This window comes from Hyla sarda, chromosome 12 (genome assembly GCF_029499605.1).
Source record: "Hyla sarda isolate aHylSar1 chromosome 12, aHylSar1.hap1, whole genome shotgun sequence".
Taxonomy (NCBI): Eukaryota; Metazoa; Chordata; class Amphibia; order Anura; family Hylidae; genus Hyla; species Hyla sarda.
In genome coordinates, this window is record NC_079200.1 from 29,185,555 (window position 1) to 29,211,659 (window position 26,105).

Consider the following 26,105-nt stretch of genomic DNA (forward strand, 5'->3'; position numbering starts at 1 on the left):
GTACGGTGCTGTGCACAAATTTACTCCCTACAGCGTACATTTACGGTGTATGTCTCTAACGGGTTAACAAGAATAAAAAAATGGTCCCCATTAATTTGTTAACCAACCAGTTATAAAAAAATAAAATAAAAAAAAAAAGGATTTTAAAAAGTATATAAGCCCCCCCCCAATAAAAATCATCACCTTTTCTCATTAAAAAAATTTAAAAATATAATTAAAATAAAAAAAAAACACTATATATCTGGTATTGCCGCATGCATAAATGTCCGATCTTTGAAAATATAATGTTTGTTATCCCACACGGTGAACGAGTAAACTTAAAAAAATTCCAAACACCAAAAGTGATCACATCCCAGAAGAAAATGGAATAAAAAGTGATCAAAAAGGCCAGAACTGCACAAAAGTGGTAACTACAGATCATGGCGCAAAGAATAAACCCTAACACAGCATAACAAACGTTATCTACGTTTGGTGTCAATGAAATCTTACTGACCCATAGAATAAAGTTAGCATGTTAATTTTACTGTATTGTAATTATTGCCCCACAAAATTGCACAATTGTTTTTTTTTGTTTTATTTTGCCCTCCAGATAGTTTTTTTTTCTGGCTACATAATGCATTATATAATAAAATAAGGTACGTAAATTAAAAGTACAACTTGTCCCACAAAAAATAGGCCCTCTCACAATGCAATCGGATGAAAAATGAAGTTTTGGCTGTCGGAACATCACTACACAAAAAAAGAGAAAAAAAATAAAAGAATTTTGTTGTGAAAAGGAAAGAACATAAAAAGCAATATGAGTTGGGTATCACCATAATCAAACTGACCCACAAAATAAAGGTAACATCATTTTTACTGCACAGTGAACGCCATAAAAATAAAAAAAAATGCCTGTAGCATCAACAATTTACCACTAATATAAAGTTCAAAATGTCACAAAAAAAAATAATAATCTCAGAATCGCTTAACTCAGAAAAAGCATTTCAAAGTTATTACCACTTAGAGACACAGGTCAGATTTGAAAAAAATGGGTCCCGTTCATTAAAGGGGTTCTCCCCTGGAAACCTTTTTTTTTTTTTTTTAGTCAACTGGTGCCAGAAAGTTAAACAGATTTGTTAATTACTTCAATAACAAAAAATCTTAATCCTTCCTGTACTTATCAACTGTTGTATGTTCCAGAGAAAGTTATTTTCTTTTTGAATTTCCTTTCTGTCTGACCACAGTGCTCTCTGCTGACACCTCTGTCCATTTTAGGTACTGTCCAGAGCAGGATAGGTTTGCTATGGGCATTTGCTTGTACTCTGGACAGTTCCTAAAATGGAGCACTGTGGTCAGACAGAAAGGAAATTTAAAAAGAAAAGAACTTCCTCTGGAGCATACAGCAGCTGATAAGTATTGGAAGGATTAAGATTTTTAACCCCTTAACGACGCAGGACGTATATTTACGTCCTGCACCAGCTCCCGCGATATGAAGCGGGATCGCGCCGCGATCCTGCATCATACGGCGTCGGTCCCAGCGCTCATCAACGGCCGGGACCCGTGGCTAATACCACACATCGCCGATCGCGGCGATGTGCGGTATTAACCCTTTAGAAGCGGCGGTCACCGCTGCTTCTAAAGTGAAAGTGAAACTATCCCGGCTAGTCAGTCGGGCTGTTCGGGACCGCCGTGGTGAAATCGCGGCGTCCCGAACAGCTTACAGGACACCGGGAGGGCCCTTACCTGCCTCCTCGGTGTCCGATCGACAAATGACTGCTCCGTGCATTAGATCCAGGCAGGAGCAGTCAAGCGCCGATAACACTGATAACAGGCGTGTTAATACACTCCAGTGATCTGTATAGAAGATCAGTGTGTGCAGTGTTATAGGTCCCTGTTAATAAAGGTCATTTAACCCCTTCCCTAATAAAAGTTTGAATCACCCCCCTTTTCCCATAAAAAAAATAAAACAGTGTAAATAAAAAAAAAAATAACATGTGGTATCGCCGCGTGCGTAAATGTCCGAACTATATAAATATATAATTAATTAAACCGCACAGTCAATGGCGTACGCGCAAAAAGATTCCAAAGTCCAAAAAAGCGTATTTTTGGTCACTTTTTATATCATTAAATGAGCCCTCATACCGCCCTGTATGTGTAAAATTAAAAAAGTTAGAAAGGGGTCAGAAAATGACATTTTTAAACGTATACATTTTCCTGCATGTAGTTATGATTTTTTCCAGAAGTCCGACAAAATCAAACCTATATAAGTAGGGTATCATTTTAACCGTATGGACCTACAGAATAATGATAAGGTGTCATTTTTACCGAAATATGCACTGGGTAGAAATGGAAGCCCCCAAAATTTACAAAATGGCGTTTTTTCTTCGATTTTGTCGCACAATGATTTTTTTTTTCCGTTTTGCCTTGAATTTTTGGGTAAAATGACTGTCACTGCAAAGTACAATTGGTGACGCAAAAAATAAGCCATAATATGGATTTTTAGCTGGAAAATTGAAAGGCCTATGATTATTAAAAGGTAAGGAGAAAAAAAAGGAAGTGCAAAAACTGAAAAACCCTGAGTCCTTAAGGGGTTAAAGAGGAGTAATTTACAAATCTGTTTAAATTTCTGGTACCTGTTGATTTAAAAAAAGATATTTTTTCCAAGGGAGTACCCCTTTAAGGTAAAAATGAACCTGATGTGAAACAGTCTGTCTTTCCTTTGCTGCGCTCCTGCTTGCGGCTTTCTCTCCCTACCTGCACCAGGTGTATCGTTGTTATGTGACTTCTGAAGCTTAAATAAAGTACAGTTATCTATTTATGACTGGTGAGTGCTATCTAGATCAGTTTTCTTTTATTGGATTCTACATTTCATATAAACTCAGCACCGCAGTCTCTGATTCACCTGGGTCCCATTATCCTATCGAGAGCTTGTTATAGTCTCCCACAGTGTCTGTCCAGTGTCCTCACTGCCTATGACATCACATAATACCACTTGCGTGACGTGCGGAAATTAAAATAAATCCTGGCTAGATATGTGTATGTGTGTATGTCTATATATATATATGTATATATATATATATATATATATCTATATATACACACACACACAGTCATGGCCGTAAATGTTAGCACCCCTGAAATTTTTCTAGAAAATGAAGTATTTCTCACAGGAAAGGATTGCAGTAACACATGTTTTGCTATACACATGTTTATTCCCTTTGTGTGTATTGGAACTAAACCAAAAAAGGAGGAAAAAAAGCAAATTGGACATAATGTCACACCAAACTCCAAAAATGGGCTGGACAAAATTATTGGCACCATTAAAGGGGTTATCGACCATAAGGTGATTTTAGTACATACCCGGCAGGCAGTAATGGACGTGCTTAGGAAGGATCTGCGCTTGTCTTGGGGATAAATGGCTGTTATATGTTATATATGTTGTGAGATTACCATAACAATGTGGCTAGCTTTTTGTGAACTGGTATTTCCTGTTTGGCTTTTCTTTTTTTGACTACAAATCCCACAATTCCATTTTCCTCACTCCCACACATCAGCCACCCCACCCATTGAAACATAAATTAGCTGCATCCATTCAAAAGACCTGTGGTTTTCAATCAGGGTGCCTACAGCTGTTGCATTAGTTGCAGATTGATCTCTCTCCCACGAAGCAATCGCTTCACCCATTGAAGCAGACAGGCTCCCTGTCATCAGCTGACTAGTGATGTCAGGTCTCGGCCGCATTGCAACCTGGGAAAAATCTGACCCAACAGTCATTTTGTATGCTGTTAAAATAAATATTGGAGTGAAAATCACAGAAAAATTGTGAGAAAAATTTCACACACAGGTACAGACACTATATTATGAACTACACTAATTTTACAGCCCCTGTAGCATAGTCAAATAAGAAAATAGCTGGAATACCCCTTTAACTTAACATTTGGTTGCACACCCTTTGGAAAAAATAACTGAAATCAGTCACTTCCTATAACCATCAATAAGCTTCTTACACCTCTCAGCCGGAATGTTGGACCACTCTTCCTTTGCAAACTGCTCCAGGTCTCTCTTATTGGAAGGCGCCTTTTCCCAACAGCAATTTTAAAGGGGTTATCCAGGAAAAAACTTTTATAATTTTATATATTAACTGGCTCCAGAAAGTTAAACAGATTTGTAAATGACTTCTATTAATTAGAAGCAAATCCCCATAGCAAACCTCTTCTACTCTGTGCAGTTCCCGAGACAAGCAGAGATGTTAGCAGAGAGCACTGTTGCCAGACAGAAAATAACAAAACTTCAGCAGCTGATAATTATTGAAAGGATTAAGATTTTTTTTTATAGAAGTAATTTACAAAGCTGTTTAACGTTCTGGAGCCAGTTGATATAAACATTTTTTTTTTTCCTGGAATACCACTTTAAGATCTCTCCACATGTGTTCAATGGGATTTAGATCTGGACTCATTGCTGCCACTTCAGAACTCTCCAGCGCTTTGTTGCCATCCATTTCTGGGAGCTTTTTGATGTATGTTTCGGGTCATTGTCCTGCTGGAAGACCCAAGATCTCGGATGCAAACCCAGCTTTCTGACACTGGGCTGTACAGTGTGACCCAAAATCCATTGGTAATCCTCAGATTTCATGATGCCTTGCACACATTCAAGGCACCCAGTGCCAGAGGCAGCAAAACAACCCCAAAACATCATTGAACCTCCACCATATTTCACTTTTGGCTTACTCAAGATAATTTTGGCAAAATGTAGTCTTGCTTTTTTATGTCTCTGTGTCAGCAGTGGGGTCCTCCTGGGTCTCCTGCCATAGCGTTTGATTTCATTTAAATGTCGACGGATAGTTCTCGCTGACACTGATGCTCCCTGAGCCTGCAGGACAGCTTGAATATCATTGGAACTTGTTTGGGGCTGCTTATCCACCACCCGAACTATCCTGCGTTAACACCTTTCATAAATGTTTCTCTTCTGTCCACGCCCAGGGAGATTAGCTACAGTGCCATGTGTTGCAAACTGTGGAAATAATGTTGCGCACTGTGGAAAAAGGCAATTTTAGATCTCTGGAGATGGACTTGTAACCTTAAGATTGTTGATATTTTGCCACAATGACATACAATGCAAAGACTATATACCCCTGGGGTGTTGGTGCTTGGTGCTCCTGGCCTTTGGGTATATGACAGGTAGCCTTTTTTAGGTATTTCCTATTTATGTCTGTTGTATTGCATTGCTGCTCCCTATGTTACCTCAATGTATGTTAGATATTATATCTATTGTTACGATATTATAAGCATGCAGCTATGCCAGCCTTATATTATGTATGCTCTTGACTGAATACCTACATTACCCATACCAGGTCCACTGGCACCTGGTATCTCCTGCGTAAGGTCATCCTCTGCCTTTTACTAATTTTTTAAAACTGTTTTTTATTGTCTAATAAAGATTGTTATACTTTTTGAAATAATATTAGTATTGTGGGTCTCTTTGTTTTTGGCTATATATTGGTACCCCCGGGACCTACATACGGCACGTATTGTTTTGCCGTTTTTGTTGTTGGGCTAAATAACTACATCTCCCAGCATGCCCTTCGGTGATTAGTACATGCTGGGAGTTGTAGTTTTGCAACAGCTGGAGGCACATTGGTTGGAAAATATTGAGTTAGGTAACAGAACCTAATTGAAGGTTTTCCAACCAGTGTGCCTCCAGCTGTTGCAAAACTACAATTCCCAGCATGCATGGTCTGTCAGTACATGCTGCTGGGAGTTGTAGTTTTGAAACAGCTGGAGGTTTGCCCCCCCCATGTGAACGTACAGGGTACATTCACATAGGCGGGTTTACAGTAAATTTCCTGCTTCAAGTTTTGGCTGCGGCAAATTTTTTGCCACAGTGCAAACTCCTAGCGGGAAATTCACCGTAACCCGCCAGTGTGAATGTACCCTAAAAACACTACACTATACTAACACCTAATAAAGAGTAAAACACTACATATACACCCCTTACACTGTACACCCCCCCCCCCCCCCCAATAAACAATTTAAAACGTCTTGTACGGCAGGGTTTCCAAAACGGAGCCTCCAGCTGTTGCAAAACAACAACTCCCAGCATTTCTGGACAGCCACTGGCTGTCCAGGCATGCTGGGAGTTTAGCAACAGCTGGAGGCACCCTGTTTGGGAATCACTGGCGTAGAATACCCCTTTGTCCACCCCTATGCAATCCCTAATTTAGTCCTCAAATGCGCATGGTGCTCTCTTACTTCGGAGCCCTGTCATATTTCAAGGAAACAGTTTAGGGCCACATATGGGGTATCTCCGTACTCGGGAGAAATTACACTACAAATTTTGGGGGCTTTTTTTCCTTTTACCGCTTGTGAAAAGGAAAAGTTGGGGGCTACACCAGCCTGTTAGTGTAAAAAAATAAAAAATTTTACACTAACATGCTGGTGTTGCCCCATACTTTTTATTTCCACAAGCGGTAAAAGGAAAAAAAAAGACCCCCAAAATTTGTAACGCAATTTCTCCTGAGTACGGAAATACCCCATATGTGGGCGTAAAATGCTCTGCGGGCGCACAACAAGGCTCAGGAGTGAGAGCGCACCAAGTACATTTGAGGCCTAAATTGGTGCTTTGCACAGGGGTGGTTGATTTTACAGCGGTTCTGACAGACGCAAAAAAAAAAAAAAAATACCCACATGTGACCCCATTTTGGAAACTACACCCCTCACCGAACGTGACAAGGGGTATAGTGAGCCTGAACACCCCACAGGTGTTTGACGAATTTTCATTAAAGTTGGATGGGAAAATGAAATTTTTTTTATTTTTTCACTAAAATGCTGGTGTTACCCTAAATTTTTCATTTTCACATCGGGAAATAGGAAAAAAGCCCCCCCAAATTTGTAAACCCATCTCTTCTGAGTAAGAACATACCCCATATGTGAATTTAAAGTGCTCTGGGGTGAACTACAATGCTCAGAAGAGAAGGAGCGCCATTGGGATTTTGTAGAGAAAATTTGTCCGGAATTGAAGGCCACATGTGTTTACAAAGCCCCCATAGTGCCAGAACAATGGACCCCCGACACATGTGACCCCATTTTGGAAACTACACCCCTCACGTAATGTAATAAGGTGTACATTGAGAATTTACGCCCCACAGGTGTCTGACAGATTTTTGGAACAGTGGTCCGTAAAAATGAAAAATAAAATTTTTCATTTGCACAGCCCACTGTTCCAAAGATCTGTGGGGTGTAAATACTCACTGCACCCCTTATTCAATTCTGTGAGGGGTGTAGTTTCCAAAATGGGGTCACATGTGGGGGGGTTCCACTGTTCTGGCACCACGGGGAGCTTTGTAAATGCACATGGCCCCTGACCCTACCATTCCAAACTAATTCTCTTTCCAAAAGCTCAATGGTGCTCCTCCTCTTCTGAGCATTGTAGTTCACCAGCAGAGCATTTTACGTCCTAACATGGGGTATTTCCATACTCAGAAGAAATGGGGTTACACATTTTGGGGGTCATTTTCTCCTATTACCCCTTGTAAAAATGTAAAATTTAGGGGAAAAACTGCATTTTAGTAAAATAAAATAAAAATTTCATTTACACATCCAACTTTAACGAAAAGTCGTCAAACATCTGTGGGGTGTTAAGGCTCAGCGGACCCCTTGTTACGTTCCTTGAGGGGTGTAGTTTCCAAAATAGTATGCCATGTGGGTATTTTTTGCCATTCTGGCACCACAGGGGCTTCCTAAATGCGACATGCCCCCAAAAAACCATTTCAGCAAAAGTTGCTTTCAAAAAGCCAAATGTGACTCCTTCTCTTCTGAGCATTGTACTTCGCCCGCAAAGCATTTTATGTCCTAACATGTGGTATTTCCTTACTCAGAAGAGATGGGGTTACAAATTTGGGGAGGCATTTTCTCCCATTACCCTTTGTAAAAATGGTAAATTTGGGGGAAAAACTGCACTTTAGTGAAAAAAATGTTTTTTCATTTACACATCCGACTTTAACGAAAAGTCGTCAAACACCTGTGGGGTGTTAAGGCTCACTGGTCCCCTTGTTACATGCCTTGAGGGGTCTAGTTTCCAAAATGGTATGCCATGTTGGGGTTTTCTGCTGTTCTGGCACCATAGGGGTTTCCTAAATGTGACATGCCCCCCAAAAACCATTTCAGCAAAATTCCCTCTCCAAAATCCTATTGTCGGTCCTTCCCTTCTGAGCCCTCTAGTGCACCTGCCGAACACTTGACATACACATATGAGGTATTTCCTTACTCGAGAGGAATTGGGTTACAAATTTTGGGGTGATTTTTCATCTATTACCCCTTGTAAAAATTCAAAAACTGGGTCTACAAGAACATGCGAGTGTAAAAAATGAAGATTTTGAATTTTCTCCTTCAATTTGCTGCTATTCCTGTGAAACACCTAAAGGGTTAACACACTTACTGAATGTCATTTTGAATACTTTGAGGGGTGCAGTTTTTATAATGGGGTCATTTGTGGGGTATTTCTAATATGAAGGCCCTTCAAATCCACTTCAAAACTAAACTGGTCCCTGAAAAATTCCGATTTTGAAAATTTTGTGAAAAATTGGAAAATTGCTGCTGAACTTTGAAGCCCTCTGATGTCTTCCAAAAGTAAAAACGCGTCAATTTTATGATGCAAACATAAAGTAGACATATTGTATATGTGAATCACTGTATAATTTATTTGGAATATCCATTTTCCTTACAAGCAGTGAGCTTCAAAGTTAAAAAAAATGCAACATTTTCAAATTTTTCATCAAATTTTGGAATTTTTCACCAAGAAATGATGCAAGTATTGACAAAATTTTACCACTAACATAAAGTAGAATATGTCACGAAAAAACAATCTCGGAATCAGAATGAAAGGTAAAAGCATCCCAGAGTTATTAATGCTTGAAGTGACAGTGGTCAGATGTTCAAAAAATGGCCGGGTCCTTAAGGTATATTTGGGCTGGGTCCTTAAGGGGTTAAAGGAGCATCACATGCTTGAAACAATCTTATTTTTCCACAATTCTGAAAGGGTGCCAATAATTTTGTCCAGCTCATTTTTGCAGTTTGGTGTGACATTATGTCCAATTTTCTTTTTTTCCTCCCTGACTGTAAATATATATGTGTTTAATGTGATTGAAAAAACGGCCACTAGGTGGCTCTGTTCTGTTCCCTGCCGCAAATCAAACAGTTACTTTGGTCTCCTCCCAACCTGGCAGGAGACCAAACTCAGGAAGTGCATGCGGGGCATGGCGAGGCACAGCTCTCGCAGGCCTGCTGGGGAACGCCAACTTTCTCCTGCCAGGAGCTCACACAATGTGAGCAAGGGGAAAGGTAACGTACAGAGCTTTTTCAATTTTTAAGGGCAGGAGGGGTGTTAGGAGTAGTTAGGGAATACAATCGGAGTTAGTTTAAAAAATATGGTTTGATGGCAGATACTCTTTAATGTATTTAAACAGTTGTTTGCTATGTGGTATTGAGGGGTTTAGGACCCACAAGCACTGCCAAATAGACACTACTTTTAAGATCATTGTGCGATTTGCCCTCTAATAAACGACTACATTTTTGTTTGTGGTTCAGCTTTTGTATGTGTGGTTTTATGGGGTTTTTACAAATTTAACGTTACAGGAAGTAACGCTTAAATGTGGTTTAGAGGAAGCTTTACTTCATTTGGGAATTTTAAAAAAATATTCTAAATTAAAATTCATAACTGAAGTTTTTTTCCCCCTTGTTTAATCCATTACCATGGAGAAACAGTGATCTGCACAGAAGCCGCAGAGACAAAATTGCTTCACGTTCCACGTATTTTTTGCATCTGTATTACGGACACTGGCTGGCATTTATCATTGTAGGTGTAAGTGAAGCATTTATCATTGTAGGTGTAAGTGAAGCATTTATGATTGTAGGTGTAAGTGAAGCATTTATCATTGTAGGTGTAAGTGAAGCATTTTTTTACACCTTTTTTGTGTGCTGATAATGTGTAGGAGCACCAAATCTATTAAATGGTCACAGAGCATTTGCTAAATTTTGTGCAGGTCACATTTTCTGAAATTTCTCTCTTCACATACACCAAAAAGCTAAGCTAAGTCCGGGCTGGTGTAGTTTTAGAGACTTTTCAGTGGCTTTGCCCCTTTTTTGGGCCTTTTCACAAAAAGGCGCAGTTCATAAATCCCTTCTATATCATGTGTTTTGCCAAAATTTGTGGACTGCAACTTAAAATCAGCAGAAATGTGTAAACCAAAAGGCGCAAAAAAGGCGCAAATAAACCCTGCTTGCATCTTTTGTAGACACAAAAAACAGTCTAAAAACATTGATAAATGTCGGCCACTGTGCTTTTGATAACCCAAACCAACAGATGTCATCAGAAGTGTGGTCAGGCAAGGACTTATGGCAGTAATACATTCCTGGTAAAAATGAGCCTAAAGCAAATGAATACAGCACATGCATCAATTCTGTGATGCATTAAAAGTAGAAACTATTGATGCTGGGTGGGTACTTTAGAGTATAGGTTATTTACACTGCTTAAAAAAATAAAGGGAACACTTAAACAACACAATGTAACTCCAAGTCAATCACATTTCTGTGAAATCACACTGTCCACTCAGGAAGCAACACTGATTGACAATCAATTTCACATGCTGTTGTGCAAATGGAACAGACAACAAGTGGAAATTATAGGTAATTAGCAAGATACCCCAAATAAAGCAGTGGATCTGAAGGTGGTGACCACAGACCACTTCTCACTTTTGAATGCTGGTGGTGCTTTCACTCTAGTGGTAGCGTGAGACGGAGTCTACAACCCACACAAGTGGCTCAGGCAGTGCAGCGATGGCACATTAATGTGAGCTGTGGAAAGAAGGTTTGCTGTGTCTGTCAGCGTAGTGTCCAAAGCATGGAGGCGCTACCAGGAGACAGGCCAGTACATCAGGAGACATGGAGGAGGCCGTAGGAGGGCAACAACCCAGCAGCAGGACCGCTACCTCCGTCTTTGTGTAAGGAGGAGCACTACCAGAGCCCTGTAAAATGACACAAATGTGCATGTGTCCACTCAAACGGTAAGAAACAGACTCCCTGAGGGTGGTATGAGGGCCTGACGTCCAAAGGCGGGGGTTCTGCTTACAGCCCAACACCGTGCAGGACGTTTGGCATTTGCCAGAGAACACCAAGATTGGCAAATTCGCCACTGGCGCCCTGTGCTCTTCACAGATGAAAGCAGGTTCACAATGAGCACATGTGACAGAGTCTGGAGACGCCGTGGATAATGTTCTGCTGCCTGCAACATCCTCCAGCCTTACCGGTTTAGCGGTGGGTCAGTAATAGTGTGGGGTGGCATTTCTTTGGTTGGCCGCACAGCCCTCCATGTGCTTGCCAGAGGTAGCCTGACTGCCATTAGGTACCGAGATGAGATTCTCAGACCCCTTGTGAGACCATATGCTGGTGCGGTTGGCCCTGGGGCCCTCCTAATGCAAGACAATGCTAGACCTCATGTGGCTGGAGTGTGTCAGCAGTTCCTGCAAGAGGAAGGCATTGATGCTATGGACTGGCCCGCCCGTTCCCTAGACCAGAATCCGATTTAGCACATCTGAGACATCATGTCTCGCTCCATCCACCAACGCCACGTTGCACCACAGACTATCCAGGAGTTGGCGGATGCTTTAGTCCAGGTCTGGGAGGACATCCCTCAGGAGACCATCCTCCACCTCATCAGGAGCATGCCCAGGCGTTGTAGGGAGGTCATACGGGCATGTGGAGGCCACACACACTACTGAGCCTCATTGTGACTTTTTTAAGGACATTACATAAAGTTGGATCAGCCTGTAGTGGGGTTTTCCACTGTGATTTTGAGTGTGACTCCATATCCAGATCTCCATGGGTTGGTAAATTTGATTTCCAGTGATAATTTTTGTGTGATTTTGTTGTCAGCGCATTCAACTATGTAAAGACGAAAGTATTTCATACGACTAGTTCATTCATTCAGATCTAGGATGGGTTATCTTAGTGTTCCCTTTATTTCTTTAAGCAGTTTATACTTTTCCAATATTACATTTATATATTTCTTATACTTTTACTGTGGCTGCTCATGCTGTATATGACATGGGAACTATAGTACCCCTTCAAGAGCACATAAAGGCAAACTGCATATATCCCGACTGACCACCACACTGCCCATGTATATTGGCTATATGTTGTTGCGGTGACATTTACAATAATAATTCCAATCTATGTCGTTGGGTGACAGCTCGAGAGTACAATGCCTCTCCACCTTCTGTCTGCCTGTGTTTCAGCGAGGGGCTGAGCCTCTCATAGAACGTTTCCTCCGCTTCCTGTACAACCCTTGGATATAGAGGCCTCTTCTTGTATAAATATCACATCTATTTGCATCTTTTCTTTCTTTTTGTTGGTGAAGGGATGTGTTTGTTTTGGGTCAGAGCCAGAGACACAGAGAGAGGAAAAAAAAAAACCCTCAGAACTAGAAAAATCCAGCTACATATTTAAACGGAAATGACCCAGAATGCCTTGCTTGGCAGACCGATAATATCAAGGGAGGGAGAAGCAGAAGAATAAAGATCCTTGACAGTACAACACGACTTAACGCTATCATACACCGCATACTCTCATACTGTAGTGTGCATGGAAAAATAACAATTGCTGGTTTAGGGTTTATAATGCCCCAGGCACTTTTAGTGCTCATGCCACCTATTGGTGAGTCATAATAAAGCTGTCCATACACTGTCAGAAAGCTTTCTGTTGGAGGCGTAGGTGTATAATACAACTGTTATGTCCACAGGCCCTTCCGAACCTGGCCAGCGTCCGGAAGCAAATGGTCCAAATGCTGTTTTTGCGCTGCGGGGGTCGGCCACACCCCTCGTGAAGTCACGGCACGCCCCCTCAATGTAAGTCTATGAGAGGGGGTGTGACGGCAGCACAATTTGTCTGGCAGCAGCTTTCCCGTCCTCTCTACCTTGGTAACACATGAATGTCTGGCCAAGCCAACATTTATGTGTTTGGGTAGGCCAAAAATAAAAGATGGGAAAGTTTGGAACTAAAAAAAACAGGGAATTTATTACTGTGCACTGGCTGGCACCTAATTATATCAATGGCTGATTGTATTTGCGGTTCTTACCAACATTGTCCATGGGATAATGCAACTTAACCCCTTATGGACTCATTTTGGCCTTAAGGACGTGGCCAATTTTTGTAATTTTGTTTTTTCCTCCTCCCCTTCTAAAAATCATAACACTTTCAATTTTGCACCTACAAAACCATATAAGGGCTTTTTTTTTGCATCATCAATTGTACTTGACATTACTTATTTTATAACATAATTTGCGGGAAAACATAATTTTTTCTGTTTCTATGGAGTATTTTATTTATTTTATTTTATTTTACTACTTATGAAAAATTATAACTACATGAACCAGAGTTAGTATGTTTAAAATTGTCATCTTCTGACCCCTATAACTTTTTTTTTTTCTGCACGAGGGCTATATAAGGGCTCATTTTTTTGCACTGTGATATTTGTTTTGATTGGACTTTTTGATTGCTTTTTATTAATTTTTTTATGGTATATGAAGTGACCAAAAATGCACAATTTTGGACTTTGGTAATTTTTTCACATGTACGCCATCGCCCGTGCAGTTTAATTAACCTTATATTTTAATGATTTGCAGGCAGTGAAACCACATATGTTTGGCCGAGCATTGAGCAGTGTTATTGGTGCTCTGCTTCTCCTGCCTGCCATGGCTGGCTGGGAGCTTTAGATCACCTTTCGGATGGCGAAAGGGTAGGTAACGGCCCTCCCACCGCCCTCTCAGCTGATCGGGACATAGTATTTTCACTACAATGGTCCTGATCAGCTCTGCTCTTTTCTTAACATTTTAGATGCTGCAATCAACTTTGATTGCGGTGCCTAAAGGGTTAATGCCGGGCATTGGCTCGATTGGCGATGTCCAGCATTAACTTTGGGTCGTGGCTGCTGATAGCAACCAGGACCCAGTGGGTATGAAGCGTGCGCAGCTCGTGAGCATGCTGCAAACTCTGGTAACAACACCAGGGTGTATAGGCACGCCCAGTGTCCATAAGTACCAGGACGCAAGGGCGTACCCATACGCCATGCGTCCTTAACAGGTTTAAACATAAAGTGGCTGACAAAGAAGAGTGAGGAAGGCAGTGCTCACTTTGCACCGCAAAAGGGTAGGGGGTTTGTTTGTCTATCATGCTCTGATGACTGATGGGAAAGATGTTTTACAGCCTGTTCAGCTGATAATCACCCCGTGTAATAGGGCCCTTAGGCTGGGGTCACATGTAGTACAGTCAAACCTTTTTAAGAAGACCACCCAAAAATTGCATTCAAGGGGTTATCCACCATAAGATGACTTTAGTATGTACTATGTCAGACAGTAATGGACATGCTTAGGAAGGATCTGTGCTTCTCATGGGGTTAAATGGCTATGTTGTGAGATTATGTCACATCATATAATTCCCCCTTTTTTAAAATAGACTAAATTTTATTGGTATGCATTAAAAAGCAAAAAAAAACATTCCCCACACTTAGTGCGATAATGATTAGTGGCTCTAAAAAATTTCAAATGTACCGTCACCTCGAATCCTGTTTGACAGGGGGGTAGGACCACATACAGCTTTAACATTGATTATTCCCTGTGCATCTAATTGGATTATTTATATCCGGCAGATAAGTGTGGGGGAAATGTTTTGCTTTTTAATGCATAACAATAAAATTTTGTCAATTTAAAAAAAGAGGGAATTATATGCTGTGACATATCTAAGATATTTACCTCTTGCCTACTGATGATAGTATATGCTGTAAAAATATGTTGTGAGATTACCATACCGCTGTGGCTATCTTTATGTGAACTGGCTATTTCCTGTTGGAGTTCTTTCTCTCAAACTACATGTCCCATAATTCCTTGTTTGTAGGCGTGGTCATTTTTTGTCCTCCCACACATCAGCCACCCCACCCATTGAAACACACCTGTAATCCCTTTAATGCAATAGACAAGTGTTTTCGGACCAGAGTGCCTCCAGCTGTTGTAAATTCTTGCAGAATGATCTCCCACCCATTGAAGCAAAGACAGGCTTCCTCTGATCACCTGACTAATGATGTAATGTCTCGGGCCGCACTGCAACCTGGAAAAAACTGAGACAACACTCACACTTTGTATGCTGCTAATAATAAACATTGGGGAAGAACACACAGAAGACACTATATTATGACCTACACTAACTGTAACATAGTCAAATAAAAAATAAAAAAAATCCCGAAATAACCCTTTAAGGAGTGGCTTTCTATGGGGATGGTCTTCTAAAATAAAATTGCCAATATGCATAGTGTAAGGGGGACCTGAAGAACCATCACACACAATCTGGTCTGAATAAGGGAGTGGTCTTCATAAAGTGGTGGTCTTTTTCCTCAAAAGCAATGTTTTTTTTCACCCACTATGGTGAAGTAAATGATCAATAAAGCTTCCATGGAAGGCAGAATTATAGCGAGGGTCAGTAAGGCCTGGCACGAAAGAGAAACAATCCAAAAATATATTTCAGTAAGAGCGCAGGTTCCAAAATACATTGGTATCCAAAATAAATTAGGTGGCCATGGACGGGGGCAAGGCTGTGGCCGCAATGACACATTTATGACTAAGTGTGAGAAGTATTTCAGTGCTTATACTTAGTTGTTTTAAAGCATATACGGCTGATCTATGGTTAATGGCAAGATGTGAAACTCTCACCATCCTCCACCCAGCATTAACATGGCGACGCCCAGATCATTATTTTTTTTTAAAAATATATATTTACTAAGTATTTTTGTTGGTAAAGGGGCAAGCCTTTATCTGACATGCCACCAAAACCACACTGGCATCCGGAAAACATCACATGATTTATCTGCCTACTAAAAAGAAGATGTATCTAGATGTCTCTATAAAATACATATTAATGGTCTATTCACACGTACAGTATTCTGTGCAGATTTGATGCGCAGGATTTTCTGCTGCAGATTTCAATGTAAACTGAACACAGCTTGAAATCCTGCGCATCAAATCTGCGCAGAATACTGTACATGTGAATAGACCCTAAAGGGGTACTCCGGTGGAAAACTTTTTTTTTTTTTTATCAACTGGTGGCAGAAAGTTAAACAGATTTGTAAATTACGTCTATTAAAAAATCTTAATCCTTTCAGCACTTATTAGCTGCTAAATAATACAGAGGAAATTATTTTCTTTTTGGAACACAGAGCTCTCTGCTGACATCATGAGCACAGTGCTCTCTTCTGACACCTCTGTCCATTTTAAGAACTGTCCAGAGTAGGAGAAAATCCCCATAGCAAACATATGCTGCTCTGGACAGTTCCTAAAATGGACAGAATTTTTTTTGTAGTTTAGCTCTTTTCATGTGAACAATAGGAAAAGGTGGTTTAAAGGGGTATTCCAGTGAATTGATTTTATCCCCTATCCACATGATAGGGGATAAGTGTCTGATCACAGGAGGTCACAGCAGTTGGACCCCCCTGCATTCTGCTGTATGGGGCCCATCCTACTTACTTGTCCTAGGCACTCTACTGCCCCCAGATCCGTCCTTCAAAGATGAGCGCGAGTGACGGCTTGCTCAGCCAATCACCGGTCAAAGTGATGTTTTGCCTCAGCTGGTAGTTGGCTGAGCGGGTCATCACTGGCTCTTGTCTTGGAAGATGGGGGCTGGAGCGTGCCAAGGACAGGTAATTAGGATGGGCCCTGTACGGGAGATAATAGGGGGCTCTGCTGCCATACCCCCCACAATAAGACAATTTAGTCAGCAGGAAGCATTGGGAGCACATACTACACACGTTATTCACACCCCTGGCCCTAATAAGCCCACCCATGCCTCCTATTATTACAGCACAGCATAAACACCCATCTGATGGATTCAGGAATCCATCACATAAACTAAAAAACCCATAACTCTGGTTTTGGGGGGGAGGGGGGGATTGACATGTAACTGTATACATACCAGAAAAATAAATTTTTCAGATATGATCACAGGTCATCTTCAATTACATTTTTAGTCCCCCTAGGTGACTTATACAAGCAATCACTTGTTCAGTTCCCTGCAATGCTAATGTAATTCAGTGATGGAGACTGGAGCCCAGACAGTGGCAGCACCTTGCTTCTAACCACCTAGATGCCACAGTCACTACTGACCTCAGCATCTAGGGGGTTTAACTTCAGGGATAAAACTGAACTCTAATCAAGGAAGCTTCATATAAGCATCACCAGTAATATACAGATGGCACTTGCCACTTATAGAGTGGGCTTAGCTTCTGAGCTTTCTCCGTATTACAGTAGCGCACTTTCAGCATAACTGTACATTGGCACATAGGAAGGGGTTTTAGGCATCCACTCCTAGAGCTGTCTGCCCCACAAAAACTAGGAAATAGGGGGAAAAGTTCCTCAGTGAAAGAGGTGACCATGAACCCAAAGGTCACTCTGGCTGAGCTCCAAAGATCCACTAAACGCATTTGCCAGTAAAGCCTCTGTGTGTAATATGCCATACAACAAATCAACGGGAACCTCAATCTATACTGCCCCAATATAGGCTAAAATAACACTTTCTGGCTTCTGTTAGGTAATGGGGACCTACAGCCACATATAATGCACACATTGCACCTATAATGCACACTGCATATATAATGCACACACTGCACATATAATGCACACACGGCACATATAATGCACACACGGCACATATAATGCACACACTGCACAGATAATGCACACACTGCACATATAATGCACACAATGCACATATAATGCACACAATGCACATATAATGCACACACTGCACATATAATGCACACACGGCACATATAATGCACACACTGCACATATAATGCACACACGGCACATATAATGCACACACTGCACATATAATGCACACACTGCACATATAATGCACACACTGCACATATAATGCACACACTGCACCTATAATGCACACACTGCACCTATAATGCACACACTGCACATATAAAGCACACACTGCACATATAATGCACACACTGCACCTATAATGCACACACTGCACATATAATGCACACACTGCATATATAAAGCATACACTGCACCTATAATGCACACACTGCACATATAAAGCACACACTGCACATATAATGCACACATTACATATATAAAGCATACACTGCACATATAATGCACACACTGCACATATAATGCACACACTGCATATATGAAGCATACACTGCACCTATAATGCACACACTGCACCTATAATGCACACACTGCACCTATAATGCACACACTGCACCTATAATGCACACACTGCATATATAATGCACACACTGCATATATAATGCACACACTGCACATATCATGCACACACTGCACATATATTGCACACACTGCACATATAATGCACACACTGCACATATAATGCACACACTGCATATATAATGCACACACTGCACATATAATGCACACACTGCACCTATAATGCACACACTGCACCTATAAAGCACACACTGCACCTATAAAGCATACACTGCACACAAACGGCACATATAATGCACACACTGCACCTATAATGCACACACTGCACCTATAATGCACACACTGCACACACACGGCACATATAATGCACACACTGCACCTATAATGCACACACTGCACCTATAATGCACACATTGCACATATAATGCACATATATAATGCACACACTGCACATATAATGCACACACTGCACCTATAATGCACACTGCACATATAATGCACACTGCATATATAATGCACACACTGCATATATAATGCACACACTGCACCTATATTGCACACACTGCACATATAATGCACACACTGCACCTATAATGCACACTGCATATATAATGCACACACTGCACATATAATGCACACACGGCAAGCATTCCTGACCCATACCATAAACCTGCAGAGCCAAATGCATTGTGAAAGAGGTCTAACCTGTTTCATCTGCAACTAAAACAAGTAAATGGAATAAGTGAACTATGAACTGCTACATTTTCCAAGGATAAATCTAAGTGTCTGTTCAGAGAATACGCTTCTACTGTTGATACCTGAGCCTGCATGTGTCTGCTATTCACATGTACCAGCACAGGCTGAACGCCGTCCATCACTCGTAGGCAAGGACAACCATGAACCCGACGGTCTCAGGATTGTTGTTTTTACAGAGCTCTGCCCGCAATACACTTCTTTCACTGACGTATAAATGAATTATTCGTTTTCTGAAACGATAGACCAAAATCATACTTGTTTCAAGTGTCACAAGTGTTTTTTACAAGTGTTTTTGAGTGTGTCTGAGTCTAGAATATAAAAAGACTAGTTAGCAGACTGTTACCCTAGGCCCCGCTGGGACCACCGCAATCTCCAAGGGGCACCAAGAAATCCTCTGCACAGACCGAACTTCATTCCGTGCCGGGTGACCAGAGTCATCACACCCCCTCCATTCATGTCTATGGGAGGAGGCGTGACGGCTATGTACTAGCCGTCACCCCCCCTCCCATAGACATGAATGGAGGGGTGTGGTGTGACGTCACGAATATGGAAGCTCCGAGCTTCCGTGTTCAGAACGCTGTCAGCCCAGAGATCGCGGGATAGGAGATTAGATGTCTAGGGGCGGAGTACCCCTTTAAAGAGGTACTCCGGTGGAAAACTTTTTTTTTTAAATCAACTGGTGCCAGAAAGTTAAACAGATTTGTTAATTACTTCTATTAAAAATGTTTAATCCTTCCAGTACTTATTAGCTGCTGAATACTAAAGAGGAAATTGTTTTCCTTTTGGAACACAGAGCTCTCTGCTGACACCACGAGCACAGTGCTCTCTGCTGACATCTCTGTCCATTTTAGGAACTGTCCAGAGCAGGAGAGGTTTGCTATGGGGATTTTCTCCTACTCTGGACAGTTCTTAAAATGGACAGAGATGTCAGCAGAGAGCACTGTGCTCGTGGTGTCAGCAGAGAGCTCTGTGGTCATGACGTCAGCAGAGAGCACTGTGGTCATGATGTCAGCAAAGAGCTCTGTGTTCCAAAAAGAAAAGAATTTCCTCTGTAGTATTCAGCAGCTAATAAGTACTGGAAGGATTAAACATTTTTAATCTGTTTAACTTTTTGGCACCAGTTGATTAAAAAAAAAAAGTTTTCCACCGGAGTAACCGGAGTACCCCTTTAAAGGGGTACTCCGCCCCTAGGCATCTAATCTCCTATCCCGCCATCTCTGGGCTGACAGCGTTCTGAACACGGAAGGATTAAGTACTGGAAGGATTAAGATTTTTTTTAATAGAAGTAATTTACAAATCTGTAACTTTCTGGCACCAGTTGATTTAAATAAAAAAAGAAAAATAATAAAAGTTTTCCACCGGAGTACCCCTTTAACCTGTGTTTCGGATTTGCTGTGGATTTTACCTATTGAAATCAATGGGGAAGGTAAATTTTGCATCAAATCTGCTGAATTCCCACAGCAAATCCACAACACAATCTTTACAGATTTTTGTATAGACTCGCTACAGATTATTCCGCAGCAAACCATTCCAGTGCACATTTACCCTGTGGCTATGTTCACACAGCAGAATGTCCATGCGGAATTCCGCATGACTATTCCGCAGCAGCAATGGGGATCTGCTGCACTGTTCAGATGGCAGAATCTCCTTAGGCGTGAACCCGGCCTAAGGAGAATTTTTCCCTCTTCAGAAGGGAAGAGTATATAGTACGGTAGCAGTAATAAGTGACCGTCTATATCATAGGAATCCATTAAATGGATACGTCAATAGCTTTTCATGACATAGCAGTTACACAGAGGCCATACCAGCTTATTAGTGGAATCAGTCATCCATAGGCCAAAATGGAATCCATTTAACGGATACATCACGAAAAAGCTCTCAATGTATCCATTAAACAGCGCATATATTAGTCTATGGGTGACAGATCCCGCTGTTAGCCATCATCACAGCCTCCATTTATACATCAGGAGTTTTCCCCAGCATACAGTCTAAACAGAGGGGGGGGGGGGGGGGGGGGGAATGTGGCGAGGACCCACCTATTAGGTCAGTGTTTCCCAACCAGAGAGCCTTCAGCTGTTGCAAAACTACAACTTCCAGCAAGCTGGGAGTTGTAGTTTTGCAACAGCTGGAGAACAGCCTGGTCAGAAAACACTGCCTTAGGTAATGGCTTCAACGGGAGGTAATTGAACCTCACTGTTGCCTCAGTGCCTAGTGAAAGCGTTTCCTGTGATTGCCTTACCAGTGCTTCCAGACCTTCTGCCGTTACCATTGACTACGAACCTTGCCGCCTGCCCTGACCTTCTGCTACGTCTGACCTCGCCTCTGTCTAGTCCTCCTGTCCCACGATTTCTCAGCAGTCAGCGAGGTTGAGCCGTTACCGGTGGATACGACCTGGTTGCTACCGCCGCAGCAAGACCATCCCGCTTTGCGGCGGGCTCTGGTGAATACCAGTAGCAGCTTAGAACCGGTCCACGCCAATCCCTCGCTGACACAGAGGATCCACATCCAGCCTGCTGAATCCTAACAATAGTGTTGTTGGTTTTGCTGCCAAATATCAACAAAATCGGCAACTAAAGAATTGAAATAAATATTAGTGATAGTGGTAGTAGCTTGATAAATTTCTACCACCACCTACAAAGGGGGCTGAGCTACTACTATATACAAGAGAGGGGGGCTACTACTACCTAAAGGGGGGGGCTACTACCACCTACAGCGTGGGGGGTACTACCGCCTACTGGGAGGAGGGGATTACTGCAACCTAATGGAGGGATACTACTATCTACAGGGAGGGGGGGGGGGTATTACTACCTTTAGGCTAGGTTAAGACTACGGAATCTCCGGACAGAAAATTTCCACCCGCCGGAGATTCCGAGTGCGGCCAGCGCTGACTGAATCAGTCGGTGCTAGGACCGCACGGACACTGCGGTCTCCAATAGACTGCAATGTGTTCCGCGAGTATTTCTGCCTGAAGAATGAGCAACGCCATTCTTCAGGCGGAAATTTCCAAGCAGATTTTCCGTTCACAAATTCCGCTTCACAAATTCCGAAGTGTGAATTTGTGAACGGAAACCCATTCACTATACTGTACATTTTAGTAAGCGGAATTTCTGCCTGCAATGTCAAAACGGAATTGCAGGCGGAAATTCCGTAGTGTGAACCTTAGCCTTTGGTTGTACTGTTACTACTAATACTAGTTACCTACAGCTGTGAGATGGCGTGAGCAGGGAAAAGGAACTCAGTGACAAATGGAGGAAGTGCGAGCAACCCATCACTTCTGCGGCTTCATAGGACTAAGAGAGCTGGGTGACAGGCAGTACAATGTGCAGGGCTCACAGTAGTTTTCCAGCTTTGTGTACTGCCTGTCACCCATCTTTTCCAGTCTCCTGAAAAGTCTGCCTGGTTCAACAGTCATATTGGAGATGTAATGTGAAGTACCTTTCTTCACACAAGTATTTTGGAAGGCTCCGCAGTACCTCCCCAGATTTATGTACTGCCTGTCACTCAGCATTCCCAGTCTCCTGATGAGTCTGTCTGGGGCAGCAGCCATATTGGAGAAATGATGTGAAGTACCTGACATCACACTATGCAAGGCCTTAAAGTACATTTCCAGCTTTATAAGACTCCTGAATGCTAGTGTGACATCCAGAACACTAATGTGACATCTGTTATTTCACTTTATGTCTCTTCTCTAATATGGCTGCTGCACCAGACATATATATAGGGGGGGATTTGTCAAACTGTTACCTCAACAGTCAAAATTTTTGCATAAATTGGGTGAACACTTGTGGGTAAGCTGGGGTGCAACCTGCAAGGTGATAACACTGGGAGGTATAGGGGATACCATAATAATAGCTCTATATGGGGACTTATAACGGGTAAATAAAATATTTAAAAGTTCTTTAAAATATAAAAAGCCAAAAAGCCTCTCTACTTCTAAAAATTTAAACCACCCCCTTGATATCGATGAGTAGTGAAATAAAAGTATCGGTACTCACAATCGGTCTCAGGACATCGCTACCTAATGCACGCAATGCACAACCCCTGACTGTATAATCCCGCCCATCGCCTGATCACTCCCATTATTAAAATTAAGTTCACGCCCATCTGACTGATTCCCTAAACTGAAGGACAAACTATAAACCCTCATATCTCAGGAACAGAACAGTATGATCGGGGACCCTATTTAATGATAATGCCATCTAATTGTGCAGCTGTTGGTAAAAAGGGGGACTTAGTGCAAAGTGGGTGTTGCTTTGAAAAAAGGGTGTGTCTTAAATATGACACTGTGCCAAAAACGTTCCCAATTTTGACAGACATTTCTATCTTAAGGGTACGTTCACACGAGTGGATTTACAACGGATTTTACGCTGCGGATCCGATGGTGAAGGCCCGCTCTATGCTGTCTTTACATGTGTCTGCTCGTATCGGCAATACGCCGCGACGAGCAGACACATTGCAGCGATGTGCGCGGCGTACTCGCACATCACGGCCGCTCTCCCTGCTCTGAGCTAGGCAGAGAGCTCCCGCGATGTGCGATTATACTGCAACTCGCACATCACAGTGTGTCAGCTCGTAGCGGGAAATGCCGCTACGAGCAGGCACATGTAATGACAGCATAAAGCGGGCCTTCACCAGGGAATCCGCAGCGAAATACGCTGCGGAAATTCGCTTGTGTGAACGTACCCTTAAATTAAACCAATTTAAACGTGGCCTACACCTTAGACTAGACAGTTTGAAAGTTGTGCCAGATTTTCAAAAAGTCTAATGCACTCTTTGGGTAAGTTCCCATCAGGGCTGTGGAGTCGGAGAGTCGGAGTCAGACTAAATTTTGGGTACCTGGAGTCGGAGTTGGCCAACAATGCACCGACTCCAACGCCTACTAAATTTAGATTGGAATAAAAAAAATAAAAAAAAGTTTAAATGTCCCAATTCACAAAAAGTTATATTATAATTAATGACTTCTCTACTTTAAAGGGGTACTCCGGTGAAAACCTTTTTTCTTTTAAATCAACTGGCTCCAGAAAGTTAAACAGATTTTTACATTACTTCTATTAAAAAATCTTAATTCTTCCTGTATTTATTAGCTGCTGAATACTACAGAGGAAATTATTTTCTTTTTGGAATGCTCTCTGATGACATCACGAGCACAGTGCTCTCTGCTGACGTTATTATAATATTAATAATAATAAGTCTTTATTTATTTATTGTTGTCCTTAGTGGGATTTGAACCCAAGGCCCCAACGCTGCAAGGCAGCAGTGCCGACCACTAAGGCACCATGCTGCCCTTAGCATACATCTGCTATGCATGGTTGCTAAAATGGACAGAGATGTCAGCAGAGAGCACTGTGCTCGTGATGTCATCAGTGTTCCAAAAAGAAAGGAATTTCCTCTGTAGCATTCAGCAGCTAATAAGTACTGGAATAGACAATACAAGAAGGAGAGAGCACAACACGTAGCTAGGCAGATAGATGCAAACATACAATACCGCGAGGTAGTAACTGGGAGTGTCCGGACCCGATACAATCAATAGGCAGCACCTGCGGGGTGCACACGCAAGGTAAAGTATCAATATATACAACAAAAGAGAAAAGCGTGCACTCACCGCCGGTAAACAGCTGCAGGCCCAAGGTCCGGGATCACCACGGATAGACAGAGACGATGAGGGGCACTCAGAGGCTGTTTCGGTCGTAGTAACGTCCTTCTTCCGGCCTCAAGGCTTTTCTCTTTTGTTTATATAATTTACACATATGTTTAACTTTCTGGCACCAGTTGATTTAAAAGAAAAAAGGTTTTCACCGAAGTACCCCTTTAAGAATAAAGACCAATGCATGCAGTGCCTCACGTTACCGCAAAACGAACACGTTAAGTGACCGTGAAGAAGCATGCTTTTCATGTGCTTTACTATATGGCACACAACACACAATTGGGAGCGGCAATACTTATACTTTCCATAGTATTGTGTTCTTCTGTTACAGGGAACCCATGGGTAACCTAGTCTCTCACTGATAAGGGATTAAGTAAATATGTTTTTTGCAGGACTAGAGACACTTGTATAAGTGAAGGGAATGGAGGGTCAATAGTTCAAGACTGAAGCTGTAAACCATTGGAAAAACTGCTGCCATTCAGCTAAGGCTATAAAAACTTGTAAACTCCATTGTTAGCTTAAAGGGGTACGCCGCCCCTACCATATACTTGCATTAAGGGGGTGGGCCGTGATGTCACGAGGGGCGGAGCCATGACATCACGCTGCTCTGTCCCCTGTATCGCCCGTCATTACGCACAGAGCAAACTCGCTCTGTGTAGTAATGAAAGCGCGGTGTCGCAGCAGCGGGACCCCGGCGATCTGACATCTTATCCCCTATCTTTTGGATAGGGGAGAAGATGTCTAGGGGCGGAGTACCCCTTTAAACTTTAAACATGACTATGGGATTCTACTAGGGAAATCATGTTTTATAATAAATGCCCCTTCCTTGATCCTCCCACTGCCCTATCTTCAGCAGCAGATCAGCACACAAACTGTTCAATACAGTAGACTGTTGGTTTCCCAGCCAGTAGTCCTGTGGTATTGACATGTATGTTGCCTTCCTTTCCTTCAAGACAAAAGACAACAGAGCGCTTCTGTGTGCGATCTTCCAGACCAGGTAGGATTATGTGGGTGAGTGAGGAACGCACTCACCTGGTCGGGTTGTGCATATTCCAGGCACAACGCTGATGTGGGCTTAATGTAACAACTGCTGCGGCTTCCCACGCTGGATCCTCCGGCGTGTGAGAGACAGTGAAGGAGGAGGAAATCGGAAGCTGAGATCGCGCTGTTGCAGAAAAGGTTCAAGGATACTGGTAGAAGTCTTAATTTCTTTTATTCTATTCACACAGTGTGAATAGAATAAAAGAAATTAAGACTTCTACCAGTATCCTTGAACCTTTTCTGCAACAGCGCGATCTCAGCTTCCGATTTCCTCCTCCTTCACTGTCCTTTCCTTCAAGGAATGTATAAAATATATTCGCATATTAATACAGAGGAGTCGGAGTCGGAAGTACAGATTACTCCGGAGTCGGAACATTTATCTAACGACTCCACAGCCCTGGTTCC

At 42.1% G+C, this 26,105-nt stretch overlaps 1 protein-coding gene across 1 annotated transcript in view; it reads right to left on the minus strand.

The window, feature by feature from the left end:
- Positions 1–25,774, minus strand: part of RARA (retinoic acid receptor alpha) — a 202,196-nt gene extending 176,422 nt beyond the window's left edge. The window contains exon 1 of the mRNA XM_056547854.1: positions 25,692–25,774. The gene's annotated coding sequence lies outside the window, so the exon portion shown is untranslated. The remainder of the gene's footprint in view (positions 1–25,691) is intronic.
- Positions 25,775–26,105: the final 331 nt, after the last annotated feature.